General features: G+C 44.0%; 1 protein-coding gene across 2 annotated transcripts in view; it reads right to left on the reverse strand.

Annotated features, from left to right (window-relative positions):
- Positions 1–10,950, reverse strand: part of SYN3 (synapsin III) — a 190,346-nt gene extending 179,396 nt beyond the window's left edge. For both annotated transcript variants that reach the window (XM_008636394.2, XM_017737803.1), the window contains exon 1: positions 10,823–10,950. The gene's annotated coding sequence lies outside the window, so the exon portion shown is untranslated. The remainder of the gene's footprint in view (positions 1–10,822) is intronic.
- Between the last annotated feature and the right edge of the window lie 227 nt (positions 10,951–11,177).

Below are 11,177 nucleotides of genomic sequence, written 5' to 3' on the forward strand. Positions count from 1 at the left end.
CAAAGAGACAGAGAAAATGAGGATTGGTAGACCTTCAACTGGAGCACTGCAGGGGTCTGTCTCAAGCTCTGTGATAGCCAACTCAAACCATGCTGAACTTATGTGGGAGATGTTTTTCTTCACTTTTTTGCATCTTTAGTATTGATCACATGGAGACACATGAAAAGATGTGTGGGCTTGAGGAACATGTCCCTTTTGCTCCCACCATGTATCCACACACTTCTCACCCCAGTAAGTGTACAATCCCCTATCCTAGAGCTGGACTGAGCACTCCAGTCTTCGTAACCTTGCTAGTGCCTGCTTTCCTGCTGCAACCTCATAAATGTCCATAAGATCCTGCTCTAGCATGGCTGCAGGCTGGAGATGCAAGCCAAATGTATTTGTGGGGCCCACAAGAAGCTCTGCAGGACAGTCAGGGGGTAGGTGCTTAGCTCCCTTATAATAAAGGATCTGGATAGATTTTGAATGCCATTTATGAATTTATGTTGTCTCTGTAGGGACACTGTGTTGACAAAGAGTTGCATCACCAGAGGTGCACTTCTAAAATCAGAAAGTAGCTTTTAAAAAGCTAGTGATAAATTATATCATCACCTTATTTCACTAACCCTCCTTTATCTAGTTGTCTTCTCTCCCAGTTCTGCCTGCTTGCCTATCCAGTCTTTGTACTGAAGTTGCATGGTGTAGGAGCCCTCCATAACTGGCTCCAAACATGGGATACTAGGCTTTGACAAAAAAGCATCAGAACATACAATACGTGAGTGTGGGAACTGGATTAGATCCTGGACCCAGACAAAGTTCTCAGAGATCAGGCTAGTGGGCTGTGCCCAGAGATGGAAATAAAGCACAGCATGATTTTAACAGAGTCTTCTGCCATCAGTCTGGGGAAAGGTCACGCAGTGTCAGTGCCTTGGTTTCCCATTTCAGAAGACAAGCTGTATTTTTCAGAGTGCAGAGATATTGCAAGGCTCAGCTGATACACCTCCATGCTGCACCTCTGAGCCCAGCATGGGCAGCTTCGAGAGCTCTGCTTCCCCTGCTGATCAATAGCTGAATTACAAAGCTTTCAAGGGTTACAAAAGTGGTCAGCCTTATTTAGGAAACCGACCACTAAACCTTTCAAGACCTGGAGAGTATGTAGCCACCATGAGTGGGGGAAAAAATGAAAAAGCATTCTTGGAGGAAAAAGGTGGCACTCAGAAAAGTTTTGTAACAGGGAACACGAAGGATGAATCTGCACAGCTATTTTAGGTTCTCCTTCTGTGCTTTGAGAAGTTCTTTCTCAAGGAAAAGAGAGAAGGAAGGAGAAGAGGGGAAGAGGAGCATGTAGCAGCTCTGCAGCTGGGCAGCCTCAGCAGAGTGCTGTGAGAGGAGCTCAAGCTGCACACATTGATGTGAGCTCTTGCTGGGTACACACACAAGTATGGCGTGAATAAGTGGTTACAGAGAGCACAAGCATTGCAGCAGGCAGAGCAGAAATGGGGACATCCTAAAAACCTCACAGAGATGTTATCTGAGAGCCACACTGGAGGACTCCTTTCCACATCTGTGTCCTGACTAGCGGGACAGGGGGGCAGTCACTACTTGGGTATTTACACAATGATACAGGTAATGATAGAAGCAGCATTGCAAAGTATTCCTACTCCCTCCAGGACAGTATACAAATGTATTGTCAGACCTAAGTAGTGCTGTCCCACATGACTGAAGCTTACAGACAAAAGCCACTTTTACTCTGGATATGCACTTACAGAACAAAAAGATGTGCCCAAGAGTAGACTGCAAGATCAGCTGAAGAATCCAAAACAAACTGCACAGAGCTCTGAGTAACAGCTGGAGGGCTGCCTTGCTCTGCTAGGTTTATTTCCAGCTCTTGCCCTGACAGAGTGCTTGTGCTCTCAGGATCATAAAGGTCAGAAAGTTTGAAACTTTCTTGCCACCTGATAACAACTGCATCTCTTTGTCATCACTATGGAGGCACAGAACTGGTTAAAAACCCAAACCAAACCAAACAACAAACTCCAGAGTATGACTTCCTAGCTTCAAGATTTCGGTGGCTGGCATGGATGGACAGCTGTTAAATAAAGCAGGCTGAGGAAGTGTTTATTCCCTGCAGCTTTGCAGAGGCACTCACCCTGGCCTCTTCCTCTTAAGATGACGAGCCAAAATCTGCCTGTGCTGACACTTGCATATGCAGTGTTTTCCACAGGTTTGAGTGGAAGGGTAGAGCTGATATTCCTGCATGTTGCAGTACAGCAGTCAGTTCTCTAAAACACATGAAACATTACTCAAGACTGCACACAAAGGAAAACTAACCTTTGGGTTTTGTGGACCGAAAGACCAGTTCCTTTCTCTGTTTTTTTCTAAAGGACTTTAAGCAAGTCACTAACTATATAAACAAAGCATGGAAAGGCTACATTGGGTCACGTTTGAGAGAGACTGATCTGTGCAGTGATATAAATACAGATTGCAGAGGTGTTCAGTAATATACAATGTAAGTACAGCAACTGTTCAAAATTAAATCTACCTGAAAAACCTATTACTTGTTAACATAGAAGGATACACAGAGCTCTCCACTCAAGTGAGTACTGCTAATCTCACTGGAGCCCACTTTCAGAGCTGATTACAGCAAAAAAATGTTGTTGATGCCCAGAAGAAGATAATGTGTACAAAAGTAGTGTATGAATGATCTTTTATAAGTAAGCCAGGTTAGACACAAGGAGTTCTGTCCCCTTTCTTATCTACTTCAGTGCAAAAACAGTAACCAAACATGTCCCAATGGTGGGGTTATAAAATCTGGTATCATCACTGAACTTCATCAAAGTATTGAATCACCTTCACATGTTCCTGGCGGGCCCTGCACATCCACATGTGTTTTCCTAAGAGTTGCATAAGAAACCCTGGTTAAATCCCTTCATATTGGAATAAAAATGTAAAACCAGGACAAGAGAGGGCCAAATTGCAAACACAAATAATGTAAACTGCATGATAACAAATGTATAGAAGTCCTTCACTATCATCAGCTTAATCACTTGCTCTTGTCTTGCTTCAGCTCTCCATCGTTAGTGTCTCATTTCTGAAAGAGGATAATTGCTTTGGATCTCTTCAATTAGCACTAAAGCACTGCATAGCACTTGTAAAAATCAAATGAATTTGAAGAGTAGGATTACTGAGCTTGTCCTCCCACTACTGCAGCTTGTGTAGTTTCTCCCATCTCCTCCCATCATGAGTTTATAATTTCTGATTGAAAAAACAACTCCAAGGCTAGTTTGTAAATACTCACCAGCTGGTCCAAACCAGTCGTGTAGCTAAGCCAAAGTCTCTGCAGCAAGAGCAAAGCAACAGCTCCCTAAAAGCCTGAGTGAAGAAAACAGTGTTTTCTCCCAACTTCAGCGAGGACTGCATGACCATATGACACTTGCTTAAGCATCCCAGGAGAGCTCAGATGTTCATGCTGCAAACCAGAAGCTCTCTCCTGGGAAGCTAGATCTTGAGCAGCAGCTGCTGACAGTGCATCATCTGCAGGGCTAGGCAGTGCCTGGCAGCAATCCTACCTGAGCTGATTTTGCCCTGAAATTTGGATAAGAAATATCGCCAAGCAATGCAGGAGATGGCAGCTGGTTTGTTAGTTATTTCTGATGATTATTGAATAGGACCCTGAGCAACCTGACCTAGCAGAAGGTGTCCCTGCCCATGGTGTGGGGGAGTTATAACTAGGTGATCTTTAAAGCTCTCTTCCAACCCAAGACAAGCTATGGTTCTATTATTATTATTTCACCTCCCCCACCAGGTGCTACCCCTGCCCATACCATGAAATAGGCACGTGCTGTGCTCTCTTTAAAAAATCAGGGTTTCCCTTACCCACCCATAGCCTTTGATGCCCTATCACTAAACATGAAAGCATGCACTTAGTAATTTAGACAGCTAAAGAGTCTATTTATTCTTCACCACCTACTCTGTTCTTGGAAAATATACTGGTCTTACAGCACTGTGTGAAGCAATCAGCTATTGCTTCCATTAGTGGAACAGGGCCTACGGAAAAACTGTAGCAATGCTACTTATTTAACCGGAAACTATCTCAGAAAGCAGAGGCAATTCCTTCCCTTCTAGCTCCAGCAAAATTCTCATCAATTTCTAAAGGATTCTCTCTGAAATAAAAAAAAATCTTTGGGATTTAGAAGTGATCCCTCTGCCTTCCTGAAGATGGTGGAAGGCAGACGATCTTGCACGTCCAGCATGACTTTTGTGGGAGATGTCAGCTGTGACTTCACAAGGTCTGAGTCTGCCCTGGGTGGCTACATGCACTGTTCTGCTCTGAGGGTCAGCCTAAGGAGGGGACAGTCTGACCACGGGGCTCAGCAAAAGAAAGAGGTGGCACTTCCCTTCAAGAAAGAAGCATGACATGTAAAGCCAGAGGCCCGTGAACTGTGACCAAGAGTCAGAGACATCAAAGAATCTTCCCTGGAAAAGCCTCCCTGCACATTAATAGGAACTCTCAGCTCTAGCTCTTGACAGGCACCATCCTCTCCTATGCCTTGTGTTTCTCAGTAGCTGGTGCCTTGAATGGCCTCAAGAAACTCTCATAAGCGAAACTGACCCTGTGGGGAACAGTGTGGGAAGCCCTGACTGAAAGGCTCTGCTGAATTATTAAGGTTGCCCAGAGTAAACCAAGGTAACCTTCGTGTGAATTCCTGTCAGCCTCTTTCAGTTTTATTACAAAGCAGCGACCCCCTAGCTCGCCTACTCCTCTCTCTCCTGCTAAAAGAAACTTCACAAGGCTGCTGAAGTAAGAAAGCCTACTCAAAAGATAACTAAATACACACAGGCCTATTTTAGATAGAAGCATCAAGCTAAATACAGCAGCCTTGAGCTGCTGGAGGGAGCGCAGTGTTTCATCCAACCCGTCTGTCTTTCCAAAGTGCAATCAATGCTTTAGCGCACATAAAGGGAAATACCAGCACTGAATCTCATCTTTAAGCAGCAAACCAAAAAACTTTGGGGCTAAAAAAAGAATAAATGCTTCCTAGCTTGTCACATCGTTAGGTTTTGTCAAGCCCACTTCAGCAAACAGCCGTGTGCCAAGTGTGTTTCCCTGCCCACATGCTGTGTCCACAGCCCCCGGCAGCTGCCAGTGATGGGCACAGTGCATCAGAAGTGTGTGTGGTGACTCATGGTACCATCACCTCTGGCACCATATGATCATTCTTTATCCCAGATTTCCATTTTATTGTTCACTGCCACAGCAGTGGTTATAAACAACTGCCCTGTGCTGGTAAGTTGGATGAGAAAACTCCTGATTTTCTTTCTCCAAGAAGGAGATGTATTTTCTAGCATTGTCCTCTGGAGTTTATCAGCTTGCTCTGCAGTCAGGAAAAAGTGTTTCTGCAGCCAAGAATGTCTTTGACGTGTTCCTGGGCTGCAGTGCACTACAGGGCTGTTCAGCCCTACTGTAAACCCAGTGAAGTACAGACAAAAGTGGGGGAGAAAGATGATGGCATAACGGATGTGTTCATTGTATTTTAGAAAAGAACACAGCCACACAGGACCAGAATACCCTATATTAAAAATAATACATTTTATCTAAAAAAGGAGTGTTACTATATTTTAAACAACAGATTTTAAGGGTCTGAATCATCATGGAGCTGAATGTTCTGCTGCTATTGGTTTTGCTTTTCTAATAGCTCTATGTAAATATGCTTGTGTTTGCTTATAAACTTAATTTAGTGCTGGTGAAAGCCTACCAGTCCTTCTAGGTTAAAAATATTTTGCATTGGCTACATAAAATGGATGATGTAAGCATTTCTGGCTGGTTTTTTCCAGCAGGCTTGGAAGTCCTGAGTCGCAGAGGAGTGCGACTTTCTCCATTCACTTGGATGGGAATCAGTAAACTCCTTATTTGACTACAAATAATGTGAGCGGCTTTAGCTATGTCTTTTACCAAAAAGTGGTCAATTAGTATCTTTTCTTAAATGGCTTTGTGGTTTTAAAGGGCTAGAACCAGCAAGTTAAAATACTATTTCCCTCTTGTGCCATTGTCAATGATACATAACATTAAATTGTAAATTAAAACATAGGGCTTGAAGTAGCACACTTTTTAAACTCGAGGGAGCTCAGCAAACAGCCATTTCAAGCCATGAAGACCTGGCTGCAGACACTGTTTGCCATCTTTTAAAATGAGTTGGTATGTGTATGTTTGCTCCTGTGTATGAGAAGAAACAAGGAAGCCAATGCTTTCCCACAGTTCCCAGTTGAAGCATACAGGGAAGAAGTGTTGGCTCTGGCTCATGCTGAAAGCAGGAAATAAATCAAGCAAAACCCGTATAGCTTGGTAGAATCCAAAATTTCCTTCTTCCAAAGAAAGGCACACCCCTCTCTCTTATTTTGTCCAGCTTTTCACATGGCTCTTCAGCCCTACCTTTGTCCTACCTTTTTCCTCCCTTTAACATGGACTCTGATTTCTTTTTCAGACACACAGGAAAATAATGCTGTTTGTGTTCTTCAGGCTGGAGTATGACACAACACAGCAGTTCTCTGTCTTGTACATATCCCAGTCTGATAATTTAGAGAAAAATTTAATGTGCTTTTAAAAACGACTGTAGTTACTCTCTCAATGTGATATGAAGGTAATACTCCCAGTTTCAGGAAACCTAGAAAAAGGGTCTTTCCTACCCCATCCAATTCAGTTTTTCCCCCTCTCCCCATGCCAGCTCATCACAGACCATCCTGAGAAGCAGACAATCTTTTCTTCCCCTTCCTGTCACTCTGCTGGCAATGCAGAATTCAGCCCTTTGCAGTGGAAGGCTGCCACCAGGACAAAAGATAATTTCTACCCCAAGGCCACACCACAGACTCTTCCTCCTACTTCTCCAAGGCCTTGTCATTAGTTTTTCTCCCCTTTATGGGCAGGGTCTAAATTGCAAGCACATGCCCTGGGCCACCTTTCTTGTGGCCAGTGTAATCTGCTAAAGGCAGCAGAGCCAAAATGCACCCTTGCTTTAGCTTTTGATCTGCCCAGACACAGAAGAATTATTCCTCATTAAACAGACAAGAGATGAGTGTCTGGAATCTGATAGCCATTAATACAGACATCATTGGTTCTGCATAATCACTTCATTTTCCTTGATAACTGCATTATAAATATATATGAGTCTACAGTACTGGATTGGTAAATGATCTGCTACAGTTGCTAATCAAATCTCTGTTATTTATCAGCATTCAAAAAAGCTCCTTGACATTTTCAAATCTCTAGATGAGGTAGGAGAATATCACAACGAATCACAAAGGATGGGAGGAAGTGAAGAATTATCCAGAATGGAGAGAGAGCATGGCTTCCCCACTGCTTAAACAGAAAGGAAACCATTTTATCCCATAAATAAAAGGCCTATTTAGAAATTGGAAGATTTCCACTTGGTCTTACCCAGTGTGTTTGAAAAATTATGATCCAGGGCTTTGTACACCTCTGGGGACACAAATCAGCCAAAACCACAGAGGCCTGAAGTGAGAAGAACAACACTGGAATGAGTGAGAGGGAGGGATACATGTGGCAGAGCAGTGACATCACTTGAGCAGTGACATCAACTTACTTGTTGTAAGAGCACAAAATGCTCTTACAACAGCTCTGAAAATGCCTTGGGTGGTTTGTTTGACATTTCAAGTTAGCACTTTCACCTACCAATAGATTATAAGATCGAGTTGCTGCAACTTTATCAGCTATTAATTGTTTCTGGGCCAGGACAGCTCTTTGTAATGCCCACCTGGGAATTCTAGGCTTATTTGCTTAGCTATTAGAGAGACAGGAAGGGGATCTTTAGCCTAAAAACATCCAAAAAGAATTAAATATCCTAGAATATTTACTGCAAAACCTGACATTCTGTGGAATTTCCATACCAACTAAAAACTGATCCTACAGCCCTATAGACAGAGCAGGACCATCTGAGGGGAGAGCACCATGGTACAACACACCAGTCACTGTGCAATAGGAAACAAACTCACTTCTTTCTCTTTTTCTTTTTTTTTTTTTAATTTTTAATGAGGATAATACTGTTTTTCTTGTTGGAAAGTGCAATGTAAATGACATAAATGAAACAGTTAACATTAAAATAATTAAAGCAAAAATCCTTGTTGCAGAGTAGTTGTGAAAGTTAAGGGCATTACAGTTCAGTCCTCTCGTGTAGAATTTGCAATACTGCAAATCCCATAAGAACACTTGCTCACACATCCTATGTCACCTCCCCCTCAGCCCCTCTGAAAAACCCAAGAAGAAAGGTACCCTTTCTGGAGGAGGAAGGATGATGTGGAACACGCAGTGACCAGGTTGTAATCAGTGTTAACATCAGCGAGGAGCACAAGTTTTGCATCCCATCACGCCTCTCATTACTAGAGTACATAACCTCCTAACCTCCACCCAAGAAAATGATATCATTGCATGAATTAATCATCTGAGCAATTAATGGCAAAAAGTGACCTCAGGTTTCCAGCACGGTGTCTGGCACCAGTGAATTGGCAATGACGTCAGCTTCCCTGGGAATACGCTGGCATTTTGCCCATTCCTGAGCCTCCCTGTTGACTCTGAGGGCAGAAGCAAACAATGTAGGCAGCCAACCAGCAGTAACTGCTGCAAGCCAACACCAGGCTGCTGCTGCTGCAGCGTCAGAGAGATGCTTCTCCTGCCAATTCCCTGCGTGCACCTCCCAGGGAAGACTCCCAAAGATGACTTCCTTTGATGTGCAGAGAGGGGGACTCTCCAGGGGTGATGAGTATCTGCCCACTCTTTAGAAAGGGAGAACCTCCTGCTCTGCACCTGGGAGCTGTACAGCTTTTTGCAGTGTGTGAATAAGCAAGTTATTTAAACATTCCTCTGTTTCTGGGGAAAAAGGAAAGAATTTTACTATACTGGGGAATTTATTCTCAGATGGCCAGGCTTGTTTTCTTCATTTCTTAGCTCACTCTGTTGCTGTGGGTTCTTTGAAAGCTGGAGTCAAACTATATGGTCAACTATGACCATATGCCCTGTGTTAGGTCCATTTTTTAGTCAGCTATTCCAGGTGAGATGAGGAGAGCCTGCATCTATCCTATGGGAATCTGCAACACATTGCCTTTTTTTATCACCAAATGCAAACATCCTCTGCAAGGCGGAACCTTTTCCTACTTTTACCAAGTGAGTATCCCTTTGGTCTCACTTGGGGTGCATGCACAAGCTGTGAGACAGAGGGGGTCAGACTCAGCCCACCACTGAGGAGCACAACTCAGGCTCCAGGAGATGCCATGGGCAGAGCATAGACATGAGCAAGGAGGTGCTCTCTGATGGGCATATCAGTCATTTTCTTCATCTTCAGGCCACGTGAGAAAACCACAGGAAGGAAAGAAGTTTGGGTAGAGGAAACCTGACCCCTGATGTAAGAAATTTGGTGTCACAGAGGAAGGAGAATTTATATGGGCAAAACGGTTTGGCTAATCCCAAATAAGCCATTTTGCTGCTTCTCCCTATGGGGCTTTCTGCCTTATTTCTCTTTTAGGAGTGAGCCTCTGGCTGTTGCTTTCTGAGCAAGCAGAAAAAGTGTATCTCCCTCCACATTCACCATGAGAATGAGTTTCCAACAGAGATGAGATATCCACAGGTGAGCAACGTCTTTGTCTCAACAACACTTTCCTCTGGATCCCAGCTTGAAAAGAATGAGGGGGTGAAACCCTATGAGAAACAGCTAAAAATTTTAGTGCCTTACAGTGAGCTGTGATTCCTGCTCCAGTTAGTGACTGGGATAAGGTTATCCCAGTTCGGGACAGCCTTGTCTTACAGGCTTGCAAAGATGTAAGCTGAAGAAGTGTGATTATAACATCATCACTGCAAACGACATTCGCTGTCTGCATGGCTTAACGCCACTTGCCACATTTGTAATCCATCTTCCCCCATCTGCCCTGTCTGTTCAGCAGTCACTTGTTATCAGAGCAAAGGCAGTGAAACAAAAGGAAGGGCAAAGGCTAATTTGCTTGATGTGGTCCTGTTCTTCCAGGTAACACTAATTTGTGGGCTCTAACCTGATCCTCAGAGGTGCTCACCTTTTCTTTGCATCACTGAAAGGGAAATAACAAATCTGTGGAAGAAACTCAATAAGCTACCACTTTAGCAGCAGGCACAGCAGGCAGGATGGTTTGAGCATCCATTTCTCTAACCAGTCACATTACCTGTCCTGATTCCCAGCCCATCTCCCCCTTTCCAGGTGTAGCCAGCTCAGCAGATAGGATTAATCCACTTTCGTACTCACTTGCATTCTCCATGTTGAAGAATCTGATTACACAGATTGCCTGCAATTTATCTCCACCTGTGATGCCTAACACTCCAGTCTGATCTCCTCTTTCCCATTTTAACATCTCACTGCAGATCCAGTACATACACGGACAGATGCACACACACTTGCTCTGTTTTGTTTGCAAACAGCTCACTAAGAGCCTCGGCGTTTTCATTTCCAATCAAACCAGAAAGCACTACTGTTTCCCCCACTCTGCCCATGAGGTAATTCCTCCCTCTGGACTCCCCTCGTTACATTTATGCTGCACAGGCTCCATATGCTGCTGCTGGATCCCACAAACCACAGGAATCTCTGCACAGACACACTCAGTGAACACGCAGCGTTATATAGCCCTGCAGCAAGTATAAAGACAAAGGCACAGCCTACATGCACTGAGCAAGTGCCACCACATGCATTCCTGTTCCCTCCAAACCCCGCAGGAAAACATTGCCTGCAGAGTGCTTTCCTACAAACAAAAACATCTTTTCAGCACAGGGTCAGTACAGGATTCAGGCAAATCCCATTCCCTCCCGCTCCCTTACCTTTCCTTTCTTTATTCTGCTAATCCAGGGGCCCTGGACTGATTCGCTTTCCTTCCTGCACACAAACTGCCAGTCCGTCCTGCTTCACATTCACAGCACACCAGCAGGATTCACCGTCATCCCATTCTGCCGGATCCTTATCGCCCTATTGGCCAATGCCAGACAGTAAATTCAATTAGGCTCCTCCTTATAACTATATTATCACAGGAACAGGAATGAATAATTTAGTAAAACAACAAGGGTGTGCAGGCTCCGGTGTCACAGACTTCACCCCCACCGTCAGGCTTTTATCAGAGAGGTGGGTAAAGAAACCAGAATCTGTCTGTCACTCCTGAAAAGGAGACCTTAGGTTACC

The sequence above is a fragment of the Corvus brachyrhynchos genome, unplaced genomic scaffold, assembly GCF_000691975.1.
Source record: "Corvus brachyrhynchos isolate BGI_N302 unplaced genomic scaffold, ASM69197v1 scaffold56, whole genome shotgun sequence".
Classification (NCBI taxonomy): domain Eukaryota; kingdom Metazoa; phylum Chordata; class Aves; order Passeriformes; family Corvidae; genus Corvus; species Corvus brachyrhynchos.